This window comes from Stegodyphus dumicola, chromosome 8 (genome assembly GCF_044657685.1).
Source record: "Stegodyphus dumicola isolate Sdum_Otavi_A_Nest chromosome 8, ASM4465768v1".
Classification (NCBI taxonomy): Eukaryota; Metazoa; Arthropoda; class Arachnida; order Araneae; family Eresidae; genus Stegodyphus; species Stegodyphus dumicola.
In genome coordinates this window covers 108,990,656-109,012,618 of record NC_140775.1, presented here as the reverse complement: position 1 = coordinate 109,012,618, position 21,963 = coordinate 108,990,656, and positions in this window count along the sequence as shown.

The window sequence follows — 21,963 nt, the reverse complement described above, 5'->3', positions numbered from 1 at the left end:
ACTGTCTTTTTACTGGAAACCTCGAGCCACTAATCTAGCTTTAAAAATATTACCTGGTTTTCTTTTGAAAAACCAGTTCACATCTAGAATTGCTTTATCTTCTAGTTTAGTCACTAGTGTCCAAGTGTCGTTTTTAACAAGACTGTTCACTTCACTGTCCGGCACACCAGCGGCCGAGCGGTAAAATCGCTGAAGACTGGTAGTTCGGTCCGAGGTTCGAATCCCGTGAACGGACTGGCTGCATGGGTGTTTTCGTGGTTTTCCCCATGTGTAACGTGTATACGAGCCAGTTTTCCTTAGAAAGTCCTCCACGAAGGCCTCCCTCCCCTTAGGCAGATAGCCCTAGTGTGCTTAGCCGTAATTAAATACACCACACCGCCACTTCACTGTCCATTGCCTCTTTCCAACATCCAGCCTTACTGCATGTTGTCGCCTCCTCAAAGTTACCTAGAACTGTAGCATCACAAAAATTTGCACTAACACAGTAGTACCCAAATTCTTCATGAAATCGAACTGGTAGTTTGATTTGCCTTCTAGGTCTCATTCCAATTTTTGTTTCATCTTCATTTATCACACTGTCCTTGAAGTTATCATTACTCGATTCATATGACACTTCTTGAGGTTCATTCTTCTTATTTGTATCATCATTCTCATCTTCATCATCACAACCTGCATACATTATGTCTTCTTCAATGATGTCAACATGCCTGGCAACTATTATTCTGTTATTCATCAAAACTGTACGTCCAACTTCTGTATATCCAAGTAAAATTCCAAATTCAGCTTTTTTATCCCACTTAGACTTTCTTTTTTCTCCTGGTATTCTTACATACACTCTACTTGCGTATAATTTAAATTCATTAGCAGATGGTTTTCTATTGAAAAATATTTCATATGGTGTCTTTTTTAGAACAGTATTTGTTAATGTCCTGTTTTTCAAATAAGCAGCAGCTTTAATCACTTCAGGCCAGTAACGTCTGTCAAATTTGCTTTAGCTAAAAGACATCTTGCCATATTCATTATAGTTCTGTCGTAACGTTCAGCAGTACCATTTAATTCATGTACATATGGTGGGATATGACTATATCTTGATACCTTTTTCTCTTGCAAATTTGTATATCTTGCTATTCATATTGTTGCGTGCGTACAGGTTCGTTACGAAATGAATACACAAGTCCGATGAAAAATGAACAAAATTTATTATTATCACAACAAAAATGCTTAAATCTCCTCAGATATTCATACAGTATTACAATATCTCACAGTAGTTATCTTTTAACTACTCAAACGTTCAAGAGAACTTAATTCAAAACAGCTAAAGAAAGCTAATCCGCGAATTCGCTACAGTCAACAAGAGCAATTTTCTAAACAACTCTTAAAACAACAACAAACTAACTAAAATCACTAACTAATCCTCGAATTGAAAGGTTTTCCTCCTTTTTATAAGATTTTAAAATCGCGCGCGAGAATATTCTGGAACTTTCTCGAAAACAAAAAGAGATATATTTATTTATTAAATGTTAAATGCACGTGCTCTTGTATTTTTAATTTTCCGTTACTGTTTATTTTGTGGTTAGAGTATGCTCCGTGTTACTAAAAGCACGACTACGTTCTCGATTGTTTCAAGCACTTCGACCACGATAATTAGTGGAGCCATTACCACGATAGTTCCTTTGATGGACATTCCAACAATTCTTTTTAATGTGATCAGGTTTTCCACAATTTTAACAGACATTCCCTTGTGGAATTATAACAGACTTGCTTGTATCAATTTTGAACGCATTTGATTTTTCTGCTGGTGCACAGTCTTCATAATCATTTTTCTCTTCAAGTAATTCTGATTTGATTTCGCTCTTTAGGTAATCGACTGTTCTGTCCTTCTCTTGTAATACATCTATTAAGTCACCAATGTGACTGTAACTTGAAGGTAATGCTCTTAGCATACAGTTCAACTTTTTTTGTTCCGTCACGGTGGCGCCGGATCGTTCACATACTTCTCAAAATCATCGAAAAGTCACCGACATGTCGGCAAGAAAGAGTAGGGACGATCAGGTTTACTTTAACACTCAAGCCTATGGCGTTTGTATCACATAACTCTTTTTAATTATTAAATGTGATACGTTGTATAATGATGAGATTATGAAAGCCACACTTTTTTCCAAATAGGATTTAATATATCTCATTAAATCACTTTTTACTGCATTTCGCGCATTTTTTCCACGCGTAATCCTTGTACAAACATCTTTACTTTGGTAAAACGGTAAAAACTCTAAGCACAAAATTTATGAACTTAATTTTGCGTAAAAATAAAGTAAGATTAAATAAGATTGATAGTACGTGATGCTTTGAAATAAATATGGTAAAATTAAACAAGATGTGATAAAATTTTTTTTAATTTAATGAACATTTTCAGGCAGTGATTTTCCAAAGTATAATAACATTACAAAACGATCATATTTATTTGATTATATGATCATTAAATTTTTAACATTAAAGTGGATTAGTTATTTTAATAATTCATAAAATTCGGAGCATAAAATTTTCTGAGCGTAATGACGGGGAAAAAAAAAAAAAAAAAAAAAAAAAAAAAAGATAAATTAAAATCTAGAAGCACTCAGATTTTATATTACTCCCAAAAGGAACCTTTTTTTAAAGTTTTCTGTGTTACCTATATTTATTGAATACCATGTTCTTCACCCGTAAAACACATACATTTGAAAACAGCATATCTTTAGAATTTCCGCACTGGAGATAAAACTGTTATTTTTCGTACAGTGCTCGCTGTGAACTCGATGAGTTTGTTAATCAAAAATTCGTAAAAGTTTTACAAAATATGAAATAGATTAAAACAAATTCGAAATTCGGCCGTCCAGATGCCCATGTTCGGGTGGAGGATTACATTATTCAAAATTTGATGGCTCTAGATACTGTCGTTTTTGTCACAGTGCGAGAAACATACATGTATTCATGTAGATTCTTCATTATTTAATTTCTTTACATATAATACAAGGCGATAATATTTGGTAACAACAATTTGCAACGAGACACGGACAGCGCAAAATGCCGCTTCGAAACTCACAGCCTTTCTAGGCTACCGCTGCTTTGGGCTAATTAATTAAATTAACAGTAAATAAAAAAAATCTTATGCAGAACTAAAAATAAATTTAAAAAATAATAACTATAAAATACAAGCAAAATTATTTATTACGGTTAAATACAATTTTAATATTGGAATTAAATGTATAAAAATTTTTAAGGAGTCAAAGGTGTTTATCACTAGGATGTATTATGAAATATAATTTAAATAAAATTCTTTACAGAAATTGTGCTATAATACTCATCTATAATTTTAAAAACGCAGCACAATTTATAATTTTAAACAAAACTTTCAAAAATTCGTTTTTAAATATTTTAGTTATTTTTACACCAATAAAAAGCATAAAAATTGAAACAAAAAATTGCTTGTTTGAAATTTTCTATTAGTTTAGATCTAAAATATTATTTTCTAAAAGAAGTAATTACAAATTTCCTTACAGCATAGGAAAAGCTAAAGAAATATCCAACCCTGAAAGCATGCAATAGTTTTATAATTATTTGGAGCGTTAACTATGCTTGATAAATATGCTAAATTTTTAAGCATCAATCTCAATTTCAAAAATAAAAATATGTAGAAATTCTAATTTGTGAAATGAGGCGCTACAACCAGCTTTTTCTTGACAATTATACAAGCTGCAATGGGCAACCACTGTTAAATTTCTGCAAGTCGTCCCTACTCCTCCGGATGTGATCAAGGTGACAGCCGGGAACGACTCAGACGAGGGAGAAAACCCATTTGGGTTAGTCTATTTCTTATAAGGTCCATGATTTTCGCATTTATGCTACGCGTACTTTCTATTTTCTCCTTAAAAAAAAAAAAAAAAAAAAAAAAAAAAAAAAATCAATTGTTTATTATTGTAAATTAACATCAAATTCTTTATTTTCAATTTATATTTCTGACATTTAAGCTTAGGCGTAACTGAAAATAAGTATAATAAATGGTTTATATTTAAAATTACTATGATACAGTAAGAGAATTCTACCAGTTATTAAAACGATAAAGAACGTCGCAGTCTCTCATACTTGTATTTCATACAGCTTCAGTATTTTCAAAGTTTTTAAGCTTCAGCATTTATACAAATAAAAAAAGATTTTTTTTAATTTAAATTAATATTCTGGAACATATCAATTTTATCATATTTACAAATTAACTCTTTTCTACGTAACGACATAATCCCTTACATACCAGTAACTAGACAATTTTCATTATTTTCTAAAAATTTTAAACTTCACATTAATGAAAAACAGGTTCTTAAATTCCTAAATCACATCATATTCTCAGTAGGCAGGCATACTAGAATTCTACACATTAATAAATAAAAAAATCTAATTTCTCACAATGAAAGACAATATCATAAGAAAATAAATACTACAAATTTGGAACACTAAGCAAAGCTTCACATACACACACACATATTATCAAAGAACTCATATTATCAAGTGCAATTACGATACCAAGCACTACATATTATAATAATGAGGTAAACGTTACTAAAGGTAAAGCTAATAGGTAGGGCTAAGTTTTGCTACTGTTGAGTAGACCGTCGGACTGTCGATATTTATCGTAAGCCGAAAAGCATTATCAACATATCAAAACCAAACAATTAAAAATACAATTTAAATAACAAAAAAATGTCTCAAATATGATTTACAATTAACACAATAATACAAATTTATAATACACAAACGATATGTTAAACATTGCACATAAATAAAGTTACATTACTGCTCGGCATCACACACAACCTCGTTTTCCCTTGACACAACGATCCGTATTCGTTCAAAAAACATCAAAGAATTTCATAAACTCGGTGTCCATATGCACATTCATCTATTTTCACTTAAAAAAATCAGAGAATTGCTGAAACTCCTCATTGCGCACCACATTGACTTAATCCATGTACACATCGATCTATATTCACTTAAAAAATATCAGAGAATTACACATACTCGGCATTGCGCACTACATTGGCTTTGCCCATGTGCACATCGACCTATTCTCACTTAAAAATACATCAGAGAATTGCACAAACTCGGCACCGCGCGCAACCTCGGCATTGCGCACCATATTTACTCTGCCCATAAACACAGCGATCTATTTTCACTTAAAAAACATCAGAGAATTACACAAACTAAGCACCGCGCACAACATTGGCTTTGCCCATGTGCACATCGATCTATTTTTACTTAAAAAAAACATGCGAGAATCGCACAAACTAGGCATCGCGCACAACCTCGGCATTGCGCTCTACATTGGCTCTGTCCATGTACACATCGATCTGTTTTCACTGTCCAGAACCGTGGGTCTATAAATCTTGACTTCAAATCCTTGTAAAGTTTCCAAGCTGCAATGTCAAAAATACTAAAGAAAAATTATCCCAACCAATTCTGTAACAGCAAAAAGCCAGAAATAATTTAGAAAAAAAAAAATCTGATGTGTACACCACATGACTTCTTTGTACGGAATATTAAATTATACGCATTTTTTCTTGCATTTTATTTAAACTTATTAGATTGAATTAAACATACTTCGCCGACAGCGCATAAACCACAATAGAATAAATGTATTCTTTAAAATTCACTTTGTTTACCATAGCGACACTCTGGCACTAAGTTTACTTAACAGTATTATATTTCATTCATATTATAACTCAGAATGCACAAAATATACATCATTTAAAGAATTATCTAATCGTTGCCACATGTTCTATTCAAATACTATAATAAAGCTAGAACTATGAATAAAAGAAATTAAGCAAATAAAACAAAAAAGAAACAGTTTTTCACAGACGATTGAGTATTTCTCATTTAATTAATTCAGTTCTTACTTCGCGAGAAGGCAAAAATGCATAAAAACTCAAAATATCTATATTAAAAATTACGAAGTAAATTTCAAACGCTTATTTCCTCGAAAAAATTCCAGAAAGAATTAAGCATGATTTAATTGGCAATAATAATTGAATGCGTTATCTTTGTTGTTGCGAAGCTAAGTTTCTCTAGATTGGCAACAAATCCACTAGTCTCCTGTTTCAAATGTAAACATCAATGGCCGTCATTAAATACAGGCTTAGCGGCAATTAAACAACTTTAAAATTGCTGATAATTCTAAAAATATTGCACACAGATTTACTAAAGGCATACAATCCTTAACCGGAAGATAAAAACAATATAATTCAATCATTTTTAAAGAAAAAAAAATATACAAAAATAGAAACTGAGATCACTGAGCCGGGTAATAGAGTGGATATATATATAAACATATTTATATACGTTTGGTGCGGCCGACTGCAACCAAAATACGAGGTGCACATCTACATGTTATAGCAGTCCTATATACAAAATTTTAACGTTCTGAGGCTACTCCTTTTTGAGTTATGCAAGATACGTACGTACGTACATACGTTCGTACAGACGCCACGAAAAATTCTCTTCAGAATTAATTTTAAAGCAGTTTTATAATTTTTTGGAAGGAAAAGAGTATTTTATTCTGTCCTCACGTACAGATATCACGCAAAAACATCGTTAAATTGCATTCGATAGCAGTCAAAATGGATAAAAAAAAAAAAAAAAAAAAAAAAAAAAAAAAAAAAAAAACGTTTCCAGAAAAATTGAGTTTACTACAGTCGAACCAAGATCCTAGCCTAATTGATTTCTCAGCCCTACACTTCTTGCATCTCCAAATACTACCATTAGATGATTTTTTCTGACTACTTAACCAGCATGGTATCCTACATTTTTCACAACAAAATTTTTCCTTCAATAACCCACAATCCATCAAAAATCCTCTAAAAAGTGCATACTCTCTTGTTAATTCAAACATAATATATGTTCTCAAACTTTTACGCTTGTTTGAAAACTCCCTTAAATTTTTCTTTAAAATCTGATACTTAGTTACAACATCACTAAAGCAGGTTTAGAGCAATCAATAACTAAACGCAAAAATATCACCTCCAAAGTAGCCAAAAAATATATATACAAAATAGTATTCACGGTATCTGAGCGTTAAACAATCGCCAATAACAGTGTTACGAATAGTGTATTTAGATATTAATTTTAGTAGAATTCTACTGCAATGCAGCATGAGACAAATTTTAAGAGAAATCTATGCCGGAAAAGTAAGAATACAGGGCACGTGCATTAAAATTTGAGTAAACGGATATCTCGGTAGTAATTTATATTGAAATTGAATAAATGTAACTGGCTACTATATTAGCTGTAACCGTAATTCCATCCTCTTGTTTACAATGCGTTTGGCGAATAGTATGGGTTACCACATCATATCATTTATCGCAGCTCATGGCGATATTTTTTGTTTAAAATTCCGGGTGGGCTATACTGAAGCTGTGCCAAGTTTTTAAATACATTGCATGAAATTTCGTAATTATATCAAATGCAGTCTCCCACTCGTGAATATATTCCAATTGCTTGTTTGTTATGGCACCGTAAATGTAATTTGTAGCTTGGATATCCCATTTTCCTACGTCATCGTTTTCACTGACCCACATCTTTACGTTTTTTAAATTGAAGAAATTTCATCATACGCATTTTCCAATTAAAATAGTCCGAGCCATCACATAGCGGTATACCGATATCACTGCTTCTTGTACATGCCATTTTTACGCTAGTACCGGTAACTTATAAAACAAATTATAACTACTAAATTCTTCATTCATATTCACAAACCACGAGAACTGCTACCATGTTAAGTAAACCGATATCATATCAAGAAGCAAGTCGAAAAATAAGAAACGTATCTTTTCACATTTTTTATTGAAACTTAAAAACACGTGCACAATATTACACCGATATTCATAGCTCGCACGCAGAGAGGAAACATAGTGTTGCCAACATGATAAAGATAAATGTACCAAACTAACAATTACTTGGACTATAAGTATGGAATGTAAACTCCGCAAATTTTCGTTTAAGAATGATTACAAAAGAGGAAACATTAAAAGACATATTAACTGAATGCTTATTGATTATACTTATGAGGAATAAAAGCAATTGAGTATTTACCATACGTTCGATTCGTATATACTTTAACAAATTAATGAATAAATCTGGTTTAAATTACTGAGTTAAAATCAGAGCAATTATTATAAATAACTGATATCAAATGTAATGTTTATGAACAAAATAAACCAAAATGAAATGAAAGAGAAGCAAAAGCAATAAGCATAAACAAATTTCCGCAGTACTGCAATTGCAAACAGTCGATAAGACCTACATGACGAACAGGCTTGTGTAAGGTTGCTAATGTCCCCCTTAGTCGCCATTATTTCTTCCCACGCCAACAGTATGTCGTTGAGTACGCGCAAAAAACGAAATTCATTAACATTGATCAACTGAATGTGCGGTTTCCCACAGTGGCGTAGCAAGCATAACTGGCGCTCGGGGCAAAATACCTTTTTGGCGCCCCCCCCCCCACAAAAAAAAAACTTTCAGTAGTATAATGTATAGAATATATTCGTAATAAGAAAATAATGCAAATAATAATAAAATGCTGAATCTGCCATAAAATACTCAAAAATATATTAAGAATAGTCACTACCTAACTGCACCAGCCTTGGATTCGGAAATGCATCTGTGTCGGCGGAAAAATCAGACATACGATTATCTAGAATTAGTTAAAAAGGTGTTATTTATTTTACATATTTATATAAGTGTTTTTAAAAAGTACAGTTTTTAAACAATTAAAAGTTTAATATACATTATAGATAAATAGATATGTGGCAACTTGCCTACTACAACTCAACTCTGGCAGTCTGGTAACCCATAGCAACCAAAAACAAAAATAATATTTATTCCATTCAATTGTTATAATTATTTAACGATCTGTCTCAAAAAATTGTTCTACCATAATTGGTGACACGTATTTATTACGAATAGCAACCTTCAATGTTGCACGAATATGGAGTTTATATGTCTAAATTCTGAGCAGCAGTAAGTTATCCAGTGTGATGAGATGCAAGTGAGACATTTCACCTGTCATTTCAAGTGTTGTGCCGCATTCCGATGAGTCAACATATTTCTGTCATAATTTCAGCGGATATATGTATCGCCTGCTGCATCTGAGCCTCCCATTTCTCAGTTTTCCAGTACCAAGAAACTGTGTCACTATATACATACTGATTATTTTTCTATACATATTATTATTGTGCATATTTGATTGATCTAAAGTGGTTGACAACGATGCTGCTCGCCGAGACCTATCGTTATGGATCATTCAATTGGATGCCCAGTTGAGTCACATTACTGCCGACGAAACTCAATTTTATACAGCGATCGCGCGTTAGAATCAGAGGTACTGCAATCAGGTTGTGAAATAATTTTGAATCCATCGGCGACGGACAAACACAAATCTTTAAAAAAAAAATTAATTTCTGTTTATGAAGAATCCGAGACAGTTAAAAATCGAGCAGCTGTTGCACGATTTACGGTTAGGTGATATGAGGCCTTCTCACTTGCTGTCTGAAATGTCAGACTTAGCCGCCGGTAACCTAACGGATAACATTCTTAAAACATTATGGATGAATAAACTCCCAGCTAACATGCAAACCATTTTAGCGGCCAGTAGCGAGCCACTTAAAAATCTTCCCGAACTCGCTGATAAAATGCACGAGCTGGCCATTCCAGCGCAAATACACGCAGTGCAGGCTCCTGGTCTAGGTATTGTGGCGCTACAAGCTTATATTGATGATTTGTTCAAACTGGTTGTTCAGTTAGTAGTCATCCAAGCTGAACCTTTTCAGCGCAACCGCTCCACATCACGTGGTCGAAATACACGCCGTAGCCAAGTGAGGAAACGTTATAAAAGCTCTCCTACGAGTATTTGTTTTTACCACCACAAATTTCAAAACAAGGCAAACAAATGCAGCCCACCGTGTCGTTATAACGACCAGGGAAACGAGAAGAGCCGTTGCTCGAAGTTGTGAACGACAGCGGCTGGAATTTTGCACGCCTTTTTGTCATCAAAAAGAATTCGGGCTTAAGGTTTCTTGTAGTTCTTGTCTTTTGATGTTTCTGTCGTTCCACCACATTTTCACGAACAAAAGCGCCTTACCAAGTTACAACTTCATGTAGCAAATGGAACTCCTATTCAAACTTTTGGTAAACGCCTGATATCCGTTGATTTAGGATTGCACCGCAGCTTCCAATGGCCATTCATTATTGCTACTGTTTCAAGTCCTATTATTGGCGCTAACTTTTTTCAAAAATTTTCTTTGCTTTTCGATCTTAAGAGTCGCCGTTTGATAGATTCCACAACCAACTTAACTTACCCGGGAGTAATTCGCAATAGCCAAAATTTGAGCATTAAACTGATTTCGGGCATCAACTTCTCAGAGAATTCCCTACAAACACGCACACAGTTATGGGTATTTCCGAACCCAAGCACGATGTATTACATTATATTGAAACTACCGGATCTCCGATTGCAGTTAAACCAAGACGCTTACCTCCGGACAAGCTTAAAGCCGCCAAAGAGGAATTTCAATACATGATGGAACAGGGAATTTGCCGTCCTTCAAAAAGTTCATGCGCCAGTCCGCTCCATCTAATTCGGAAACGAAATGGTAAGTGGCGATTATCGCTGGTTAAATGCAGCTACAATTCCTGATCATTACCCAGTCCTTCACATTCATGACTGTATGCAAGTTTTAAAGTGAAAAGCTATTTTTACGGTGGCATGGCAAATGCGGTCAAGAGCAGGAGACTGACGTTAATTACGGAAGGGGAAAGTAAACGGCTGTGTCAGGGATCATAAGAGGAGATATATTTAAAACAAAAATTGTTTTTAGGTCTCATTCAGTATCAGTATATCAGAAATAAATGATGCACATTGTATCAGAATGGAGACAAATTACATAAGATACGAAAAGTTATATTTATTTGTTTATTAACATTTCATTATTACATTGTTTTCATTCAGGAATTTCCTTCCACCCCCCTCTGAGCAATACATACAGGTACATGTAAGTCGGCAGAAAAGCACTGCTATAAACAAATAATTCTCCCAATTCCAGTTGAACAGCGCTTATTAATACTAATTGTTTACTGAAAGCATCCTAGTGTTTAAAAAGCTTCGTATCATCTAACATAAAATTAATTAATTAATTATCTTAAGAATGATTTTGTGTTGAATATGGCAAAACATATGAGGGTTGGCTAGGCATGATTTCATGGAGAATTTTCTAAGGAAAATGGGCTCATATTTACATACCTTAAGGAAATCCACAAAAATGCTTACACAAAGTGGTACGTTGCAGTAGGGTTCCTTCAATCCATCTGTTAAATTTGCATCTAATTGTCATGTGCTCAATTTTTTTTGGTTAGTTTATACATTCAAAGGAAAATACAAGTTACTCACTGAACTTCGCACGTTAGTCTGAATAACCTTTAAACCCGATGAACAGTATATTTCTGTGACAAGGCGAGCTTTCTGACTGTACAATCTGTTTTACATTTAGCGAGCATGTGCCGAATAAGTTTATTCACTATTTTATGTAATTTTTGCAATATTTTGTAATTCTTTTATTTTTTTCATTTCAATTTTATTTTTTTAAAGATAATTTCTTTTTATTCACAAATATTTATATTTTCTATTTTTCTAGTAAGTGAAACATTTAATTAGATTCTGATATTTTGTTTTCATAAGATAAAGTACGAAACCTTTGTTAAAAATTTCATTGCTCACTGTAGTTCAGTGACCGTATTTTAATGTGCTATTTTATTCGCGAGTCCGTTCATCCGATTTGAAACTTGGAAATGAATTAACAAATCGATCTTTCCATTCAATTGGTCCTATCGACTTGAATACAGTGAGCCTGAGTAAACGGGAAATATCTTTCGTAAATATAAAAACCATTATAATTTTAGACTAAAGTATGAGCATAGAATCTACCTTTAAACAATGGGATTTTTTTTTAAACACTGTGGCATGAGAGTGCCTAGTAATAATAGTTTTAGCGTCGCTAAGAATCATTTTCTGGATTCTCATATTGATTTTTTTTCCAAAAGATATTAAAAGCTGCAATCGACAAGTATGAGCAATGCATAATACATACATATATAACGTAAGCATACCATAAAGAAAAATGAACCCCTAACAAAAGCTGATCGACTGCTATTGAACTCTAAAGAGGGGTTTATCAGAAGGAAAATGGCAATTAAAATCAATTAAAATTCCATTTAATTGATTTTAATTATTTATTTACTGCATCGATTTATTACTTATTGTAATGGATTGGAATATTTGAATATGAATTAGCTGAATATTTAAGAATAATATTATGACTGCAAGAATAGAAAAAAAAAAAAAAACATTTTTTGAATATTACTTTCTTATAGAATGCAGATGAATTCATTTTTACTCAACGAAAATCAAAATTTAGTATCTAATTAATCTGTCCTATATCGAGCACTTTAGTTCAGTGATCCGTATTAATGTGCGCTTTTTTAAAAAAAAATTTAAATGGTTCAAGAATAATTAGAAAAGGACATAATTCTCTTCTTACCCTTAAATTCTTCAATAAAAAAACTGCATTTTCAGCTATAACCAAGGGAAATAATTTTCTAAATATAATTCAAAGCATGAAAAATAAGGTACATAAACAGCTTGGAAATGGAACTAGCATTGAGATTCTCTTTAAGAAATATGGTGAAGCTTAAAAAAAATGTCTACGAAGTGAAGTAATTCCGTAGAATATTTTCTAACTCTTTATGATTAAATTGCACTCAATTATACTTTATAAACGACATGTAAATATTATTTAATGTATATGTGTGGATGTGTGTGTGTGTGGCTTACTAGCAGCTGAGCTGTAAAGTCGTTGAACTCTGGCAGGTTGATCCGGGGTTCGAATCCGGATCGACGGGGATGGCTGTATTGGCGTTTTCCAGGTTTTCCCCACGTGTAACGTGCATAAGAGTCAGTTTTGCTTAGAAAGTTCTCTACGAGGCCCTCTTACCCTTAGGCAAATAACCGTCGAATGCTTTGCTATAATCAAACAAACCAGAGCAAACAATAGATATATAAATAAGTAGCTTAAAAAACTGCTATATTTTATGTATACTTATCAAGTAGTATTTCAATATATATAATGATTAAAAGAAAGGAAAAGTCGGATCCTAATTGATTGTATATAATGTAATCCCTATGAAGGCCCTAACAATTCTTTCTCACTTAAAGTCGTAACCCAAAAAGAGAACAAATTAAACTTCAGATACGTATACAATACTGAATCTAATACAAAAAATACAAATATAAAAATAAATTATATATGTACGAAACCTAACTAACTATTTATATTGATATTACGTAAATATACGTATGGTAATAAACATTGTATAATAAAGATATTTTATACCTTGTTCTTAATTTGATTCCATTTATATATACCTATACATAGATATATATAATTTGAGGATTCCATTTAAGGATTATAGTAGTAGCTAATACTACTACATATAAAACACAAAAGTGCATCAATAATGTATTTTTCAGTATTATTTAACTTCAATCTTAAGAATTATCTGCAGTCTAGTTTGCGTTATTTTATTAATAAGTCTCAAATAAAAACAGTTATTCTTTATATGTCATTAGAAAATTAACCAAAAAGCAGCGACCACAATGTAATTGAGAAACAGTCCTTAGCCGTGAAAAGGTTGAAAGCCATTCGGTTTTGACTATTATCTCACATACTCAGCTACTTCGCATACATGGAACATAGCATTCGAAATGAAAAACTCAATATTTACTACAAATTCATTCGTGTAACAAATATCTGTCTTTCTACACCTATGGCTTTAAAAAAAGATGTTATTTATCTTACAGTTGATCGTTAAGTAATACATTTTCACTGTACAAAATTGCATTCATTCGAAGAATTCAATTTGTATTTTCCTCTGTATAAAACTGAATGTAGAGAAGTTAGATGTTTAAACAACCCCCACATTTTGTCAAGAGCAGGAGCAAGATTATCCCTTACTTTTCAGCCCCCCCCCCCGGGAAAACATGGAGGTAGGAAGTAAGATGGAGTCGCCCTAAACAAGTTTCTCCGTACCCTGCTCTGAAGCACTGGCGATCCCTACGTAGTGACCAAAACATTGGGTCATTTACCATTGAGTTCTATGGGATTTGACGCGTTCGGGTGTAAATATTTTGTAATTACGTCGCAAATATACATATAAATGTATATATTTTCTTTCTCTACAACACTTCAGAGTCCTAAGTATGTGAAAACAACATATTTTTAAACAACATTTCATTCTGAACGGAATTAAATGCTATACTACTTTTCACAGGACAGTTTTCTCAGAATGGTTTAATTTGAATGAAATATTTTCACAAGTTTTCGTTAATTACATTAGAAAAAAAAATTAAGGTAATTCGATTTTATTCGGTTAAGGTACAAAAATTAAGATCAAAGTTTATTGTATTATTAATATTAAAATTATGCATTATTTCTTTTCTATTTATAGAGCTTCTTACTAAAATACTTTCTTAAATATGACATGATTTTTTGGCTTCTTTTAAATCGAAAAATGTAAGTCAATTTATAATTAATGCTCTATTCGGTTCATTTTAAATTAGAGAATTATTAGGAATTAGCGAAATACTTTAAATAAGTATTTCGCTAATTCCTAATAATTAAATAGATATTAAATAGTATTTGACTTTCTCTGTTTCAGAAATTGAAAGGGAATAAAATAAGTTTTTTTTTTTTTTTTTTTTTTTTTTTTTTTAAGTATTATTTAAAACTTGTAACTGAGTTAATATAAAATGTAAAGGGAATAATTCTTTTAATTATACTTATCAGATTTTTTTTTTTTTTTTTACCTTTCATTTCAACAATACATATTCCAAAACTCTTTATTACGTTCTTAAGTGCGCATCTCATAGCATTTGCTTTACAATACCTTTTAACAGATTGCTTTCCAATACGAACAATTCATGCTTAAATAGTTTTATAACGTATTTGTCAACAGGATTTCAATTTATGTTTACAATTCAATATTAAGGTTATTATATATTTAATTACCATTTATAATCATTATAAATTAGATACATTTAATCATTGGATTTCTTCACAGTACTTTCACAGTTGTTTATAATTGAATAAATTCTTCATTTCAAATACATTTATAAATAATTTAATGAATATTTAAGTATTTTGTCAAAGGCAGATACATGCTTTTTGCAAGCACATGCATAAATACCCATACATATTTCCTATTTATCATTTCCGGTATGTGCAAATCTTTAATTTCTGTGCATTCACTATATTTTTCGTGTAAAGTAATTTACACTAATTTAGCATACACCCGAAAGTTTTACATAAAAAATATATATGAATATAATTTGAATGAAAATTATAAGTATTATTTTTAATACCCACTCAAAGGTCAGTTTTTCTTCAAAATTCCTCCACGATGGCATCTCTCTCTTTAGGCAGATAGCCCTTGCATGCGTTACTCTATTTAATAAAAACTTAATCTGACCCATGTGCCTAATTACAAATATTTTAACATACATAATTTTATATTTACATTTAGCCATCAAGTTTCAAACTTTTCAAATCTTTTAGAAAATAAATTTTGGCAGATCTCTTTTAGCAATTTTCTTAAAATTTATATTTTTGTAGTGCAACAGCTTAGAATTTTATAAAACAAATTCATAATCAAAATCGCTGTTCTTAGTTATCGAAAAATAACCAAGATGGGATTTTTGCGTAAATGTCAGCAAACTATACAAACTGCTATTATCCATCCCACTATGAATGTTTCTTTTATGCGAAAGTGTTCCTTTTTCGATTTCTATGGAACTGTCGTATGTCGAAATACTATCAGAATCTTGTCAAGCGAGCTTCTGAATGTAAACAAAGAACACCCCGTCTGGTGACCCAAGCTTCAAAGCAGTGCTTCACTTCTAGCGCGGGTTGGCCCCTCCTTCCTTTCCTACCTCCATGCGGGAAAAAGGGGGTTCTAAAAATTTACGACCTGACCGCATATCTGTGTATTTCATTTTTACAACCATTGATCTCGAGCGGGCGTATCACCAAGTGCCCGTTAACCCAGCTGATATTCCAAAAACTGCGGTTATTACTGCTTTTGGACTATTTCAGTTTCCGGTCATGACTTTCGGCTTATGCAATGCTGCTTAAACGTTCCAACGCTTCATGAATCAGGTGTTAAACGGCCTCAACGTTTTTGTGCCTTATTTTGATGACGTCTTAATCGCCTCCTCTTCAGAGCAAGAACACCTATCACATTTGAGAAGAGTTTTTGAACGTTTTCAAAGGTACGGTGTCAGTCTTAATCCTTCCAAATGCGTTTTTGGCCAACCAAGAGTATCCTTTCTTGGTCGTGAAATTTCCTCTGATGGCGTTCGACCTCTTCCAGATAGAGTCACCGCTATCCGCGATATGCCCGAACCATCTACAGAGAAGATTTCTTGCTATGCTCAATTTTTACCGACGTTTCTTACCTCACGCAGCAACCATACAAGTACCTCTAAATTCTTTTTTGGTTGGAATCAAGAAAAACGATAAACCTGTTATAAGCTAGACCACAGAATCTCGCGAAGCGTTCCAAAAATGCAAAAATGATTTAATTTCGGCAACAAATTTGCAGGACCCTTCCGCATCTAAACCATTATCACTCTACGTTTATAAGGTATTTCTCCCGCTTTCCTAGTGTGCCTTCGTGGTGTAGTGGTTTTGCACGCTAGGCCGGTACTCCAGAGGTCCGCGGTTCGATTCCCGGCGAAGGCGGTTGCTAATTTTTCAATCTCTCTTGCTTCCAAATATCGTAATGTCTGTATATTGGCGCCCGAACTAAAAGGGGTGCTGAATGAGGATTCTCCAAACCCAGGATTTGGCGATTGGGTCCCCTAAAAACCCCAGTCGCCCTTTAAAAAGGGGAGTATATAAGGTATTTGTTTATGTGAGTATCATTTGCTTCATTTTATTGTTGCAAACAGCGTAAATTTCTTTTGTTTTTCTTTCTTTAGTTTTGAACTTTATGTGTGGCAACAAGGTAATTGATTGATAGAATTGTGTTTGTGACAGCCATGTAGAATGGCTCGCTTATTTTGTATCAATTATTTCGTATCGCTGACATTTTATTTATAATTAGTGTAATGAAATGAAAGTGAAGGAATACAGTCCGTTTGTTGATTGATTATTGTTTGTGAAACATATTAAGTTAAAGAACATTTATTGTTGGTCAAAAGTCTAGCCGGAGAGCTAGTGAAGATAGTGACTGTTCTAAGCGTATTCTAACAACGCAATTATGCATATGGTTGGTGAAAAATTACTCCACTTTGTGAGGTAAGTGGATTTTGAAAAAAAAATTCGTTTAATTTGTTGTTAAATTTTAAGAACAATGTTGTAATACAGCATAGAAAAGTGTTTCGATTTCATTTTAATAATAGTGTTAAGTGATTTAAGAACAATTTCTGTTTATGAATTGATCAATTATGAGTGAACTCATAACTTTTAAAACAAAAAGAGCGGTCTTACGCAGGAGTGTTACTAATTATGTAAAGAAAATTGAAACTATTTTAACTGCAGATGAAATTAATTTAATAGAACTAAGGAAAGTGTCGAATTATTGACACAAAAGGAAAATGAGTTAAGGAAGCTTGATTCTGAAATCAAAAGTTTAATTACAGATACTAAAGAATTAGAAAACGAAATAGATAATGTTCAGGAGTACTTAGATAAAATTTATCTGTGGAAATTTAAAGGTGAAAAAATATTAAAAAATTAAAATAGTAAAAATAATTCTAATAGTGTAATTTCAGAACAGGTTCTTGACAATATTAAATTACCCAAGTTAACATTACCGACTTTTGGTGGTAAAATTACAGAATGGATAGCTTTTAAAGATCTTTTCAGAGCTTGTGTAAGAAATAATACAAATTTATCTAATTCTCAAAAATTGCAGTATTTGAAGGCTTCGTTGAAAGGTGAAGCATATCGCATTATTCAAACCATTCAAATTTCGGATTGTAATTTTGAAATAGCATGGAATCTGTTAGACGAAAGATATTCAAATAAGAGAGAACAAAGTTTTGCATATATTAAACGTTTTCTAAGCTTACCAACTATTCAAAATGAATCAGCATTTGCTATTTTAAATTTAGTTGACGATATTAATGAAGTAATTCGTTCTTTAGAAGTATTGAATCAAACCATTGATAATTTTGGTGACACTTTAATGACTTATTTAATTTTGCAAAAATTAGACCCTTCTACAAAATTATGGTGGGAACGTCAGTTAAAATGTAATGAAATTCCAAAACTTAAGACTTTAATCGAATTCCTAAAAAACTATGCAAGAACACTTCAAAATAGCAAATCAACAAGTAATAAGGTACCTAAATCTGTGTTTCAAAATAAGAATAATGTTCTGGTTGCTACTTTGGGTTGTGGTTATTGTAAAGAAGATCATAGTTTAGCCAAATGTTCAAAATTTCTAAATTTATCGGTTCACCAAAGAATAGAATTTGTAAAATCAAATCGTTACTGTTTTAATTGTTTATCTAATATGCACTTGCTCAAAAAATGCAAGAGTTTAAATACATGTCGACATTGCTTTAAGAAGCATCACAGTATTTTGCACATTGTAAATAATTCAAAGAATAAAACTCAGTTAAACAGTATATCTCCGCCTACGCAATCTATGCCTAAAGAGATGAATTAACGAGTCCTAAGGATGTTTCAGCCACAGTTTGTGCCTCTCATTATGATTCGAATGCAAAAAGTAATCAAACCAGTCACATTCTATTCTGTACTGCTTTAATAAAAGTTCAAAATTCTGAACAACAGTTTGTGAAGTGTAGATGTTTATGTGACACTGGATCTCAGAGATCATTTATTTCAAGGGATTGTGTGAAGAAATTAGGATTACGAGTGAAAGATAATTCCATTTCTGTATCATGTCTAGGAGAATTTAATACTATAAGTAATGGGGAAGTCGATTTAGTATTCACTTCTCATTTTAAAAGTGATATTCGTGTATCAACATCACCGTTTGTACAGGACAAGGTGACAGATAACATTCCCTATGTATCTTTGCCATCAATCATCCTCGATAACTTCAGTGATTTACAATTAGCTGATCCATTATTTTACAAGTCACAACCAGTTGACATTTTATTTGGAGTAAATGTATTTCTGCATTTAATGACGAGAGAAATTGTCAAACGTGGTCCTGATCTACCATTTGCTCTAAATTCGAGGTTGGGATGGATAATTTCGGGTACTACAAATTTTGAATCTACAAATTTTGAGCCAGTGTATGTAAATCATTTGAATACAAACACTGAGTTAGTAAATTCTTTCTGGGAGTTAGAAAAGTTTCCAAATGTACAACCTTTAACAAATGAAGAAAAACTTTTTGAAGAACATTTTAAAAACTCTCATTTTAGAGACACATCAGGCCGTTATTCAGTCGCATTACCATTCAAACATAATAGAGATGTTCTAGGTGACTCCCGTGAAACGGCGTACAGAAGATTTCAATACTTGGAGAAGAGGCTGTTATCTATGAAAGAAATTTACAACCAGTATATTCAGTTTAGGAAAGAGTACTTTTCACTAGAACACGTTGAATTAGTGCCAGACACAGATTATGAATTAGAGAATAAACACTATTATAGCCCACATCACTTCGTGTTGAAGGACTCTAGCTTAACAACAAAATTGAGAGTTGTTTTCGATGCGAGTGCTAAAACAACCACAGATGTTTCTTTAGATGATACGCTAATGATAGGCGCAAAAATACAAGATGACTTAATTTGTATTTTACTAAGATTTAGACTTCATAACATTGCAATAACCGCTGATATTAAAATGATGTACAGACAGATAAAGGTTCATGAAAAAGATGGAGATTTTCAGAGAATATTATGGAGAGATAGCTCGTATAAACAAATACAAGTTTGTCGTTTGGGGGGAAAACAGTTACATATGGAACTGCAGCTGCTCCATATCTTGCAACCAAAGTTTTGAGTCAGTTAGCGATTGATGAAGGATTGAACTTTCCAAAGGCAAAGAATATAGTTTTAAGAGATTTTTATGTTGATGATATGTTAACTGGTGTAAAAGATAGTTCGGAAGGTATTGCATTGATAGACGAATTGCAACAACTGCTAAAAAGGGGTGGCTTTGAGCTTCACAAATGGTCGACAAGTGAACCGTCATTGTTAAAAACCTCTGGCTTAACAAACACAGATAGTGACAATATTCATCGTGTAATAGAAGACAAACCATTGAAAGTTCTGGGATTGGAATGGCATCCGGACAATGATGAATTCAAATGTAATGTCGGTGTAATAGAGTATCAAAGTGCTCCGGCTAAAAGGATTATTTTGTCATTCGTAGCAAAGCTATTCGATCCATTGGGGTGTTTAGAAACTATATTGCACCAGATGGCGCTGTGTGCGCTTGAATTCTTCGGACTAGTTCAGAACCTTGATGATTGCGAAAGATGTAACACCAACGCGAAACATTAATCTAAGTTTATATGTGCCTCTCTTTGTTGTAAATGTATTTAATTGTGTCGTAAATAAAATATGGAGAAAATGATAAAAGGCGAGAATGCGTCTGACAGGTAAGGGAGATTTCTTTATATTTTGATTTGAATTGAGTTTTAGCGACAAAGAATGTATATGCATATTTACAAATCATTTTGGTGCCGAAACCCGGGAGAGACCTTTAGATAAAGTAAATTGCGAACTGAATATTGAAAAACGTATTTAGCGAATTGAATAATTTAAATTGTTATGATGGATGTTGAAGCTTTAAAAAAGATTAGAGCACCTGTCAGACGCGCGGCAACTGACACTATGAAACTGTTAGAAACTGAAATAAACAAACAGGAAAGATCAGTTGATTTAATTGATGAATTTTTAGCGAAACTTTTAGATAAAGAAGCTAATTTAGACTATCTTAATGATGAAATTCTAAAACTGTGCAAAACTGAAGAAATAGAAAAGGAAATTGAAAAACAGCAAGAATATAAAGATAATATTATTACTTGGAAAGTTCGCGCGAATAGAATCCTTAAAACGAAAGAAAGCGAAGTTGTTCGCGAAATTGAAAGAACGAATGTTGTAGAAACCAGAAGAGAGCAGCAGAATACAGTAAAACTTCCTCGATTGCAGATACCTCAATACGATGGCAATATATTAAAGTTTAACGAATTTTATTCTCAGTTTGAAGTAGCTATCCATAAAAATGTGAATCTTAGTAATGTAGAGAAGTTTAGTTATTTAAAATTGACGAAACTGAGGTAGCTCTACGTGGTTTAGCATTAAGCTCTGAAAACTATGAAATTGCCTTGAACATATTAAAAGAACGCTTTGGTCGAAAAGATATTATTATCGATGCGCATATGGCAAGACTTTTAAACTTAAGTCCAGTACGAAAATCATATGACATTGTAGCGCTGCGTAGACTTTACTCAGAATGCGAAACACATATTCGAGGATTAGAAAATAACGGAATTAATCCTAATAGTTACAGTTGTCTATTGTATCCAGTGTTGTTAAAATCGATTGGAATTCAGTGTCGTGAACGTAACGAGTACTTAAGTAGAGCCTTTAATTTAAACACTTCAGATTCGCGATTGGAAACTAAATTTAATCCTTTACAAAAACCTAATCAAAAGTATGGGAGATTTAATAAAACCAAGGTTGATTATAGCGGGAAAAGTAAATTAAATTCGAACATTCATACTACTTCTGCATTTATTGTTGATGTGAAAAAATGTATATTTTGTACAAAACCGAAAATAGAGCACGATTCTACCTCTTGTCCCTTATCGGTAGAACAGAGACAATTAATTCTTAGAAAA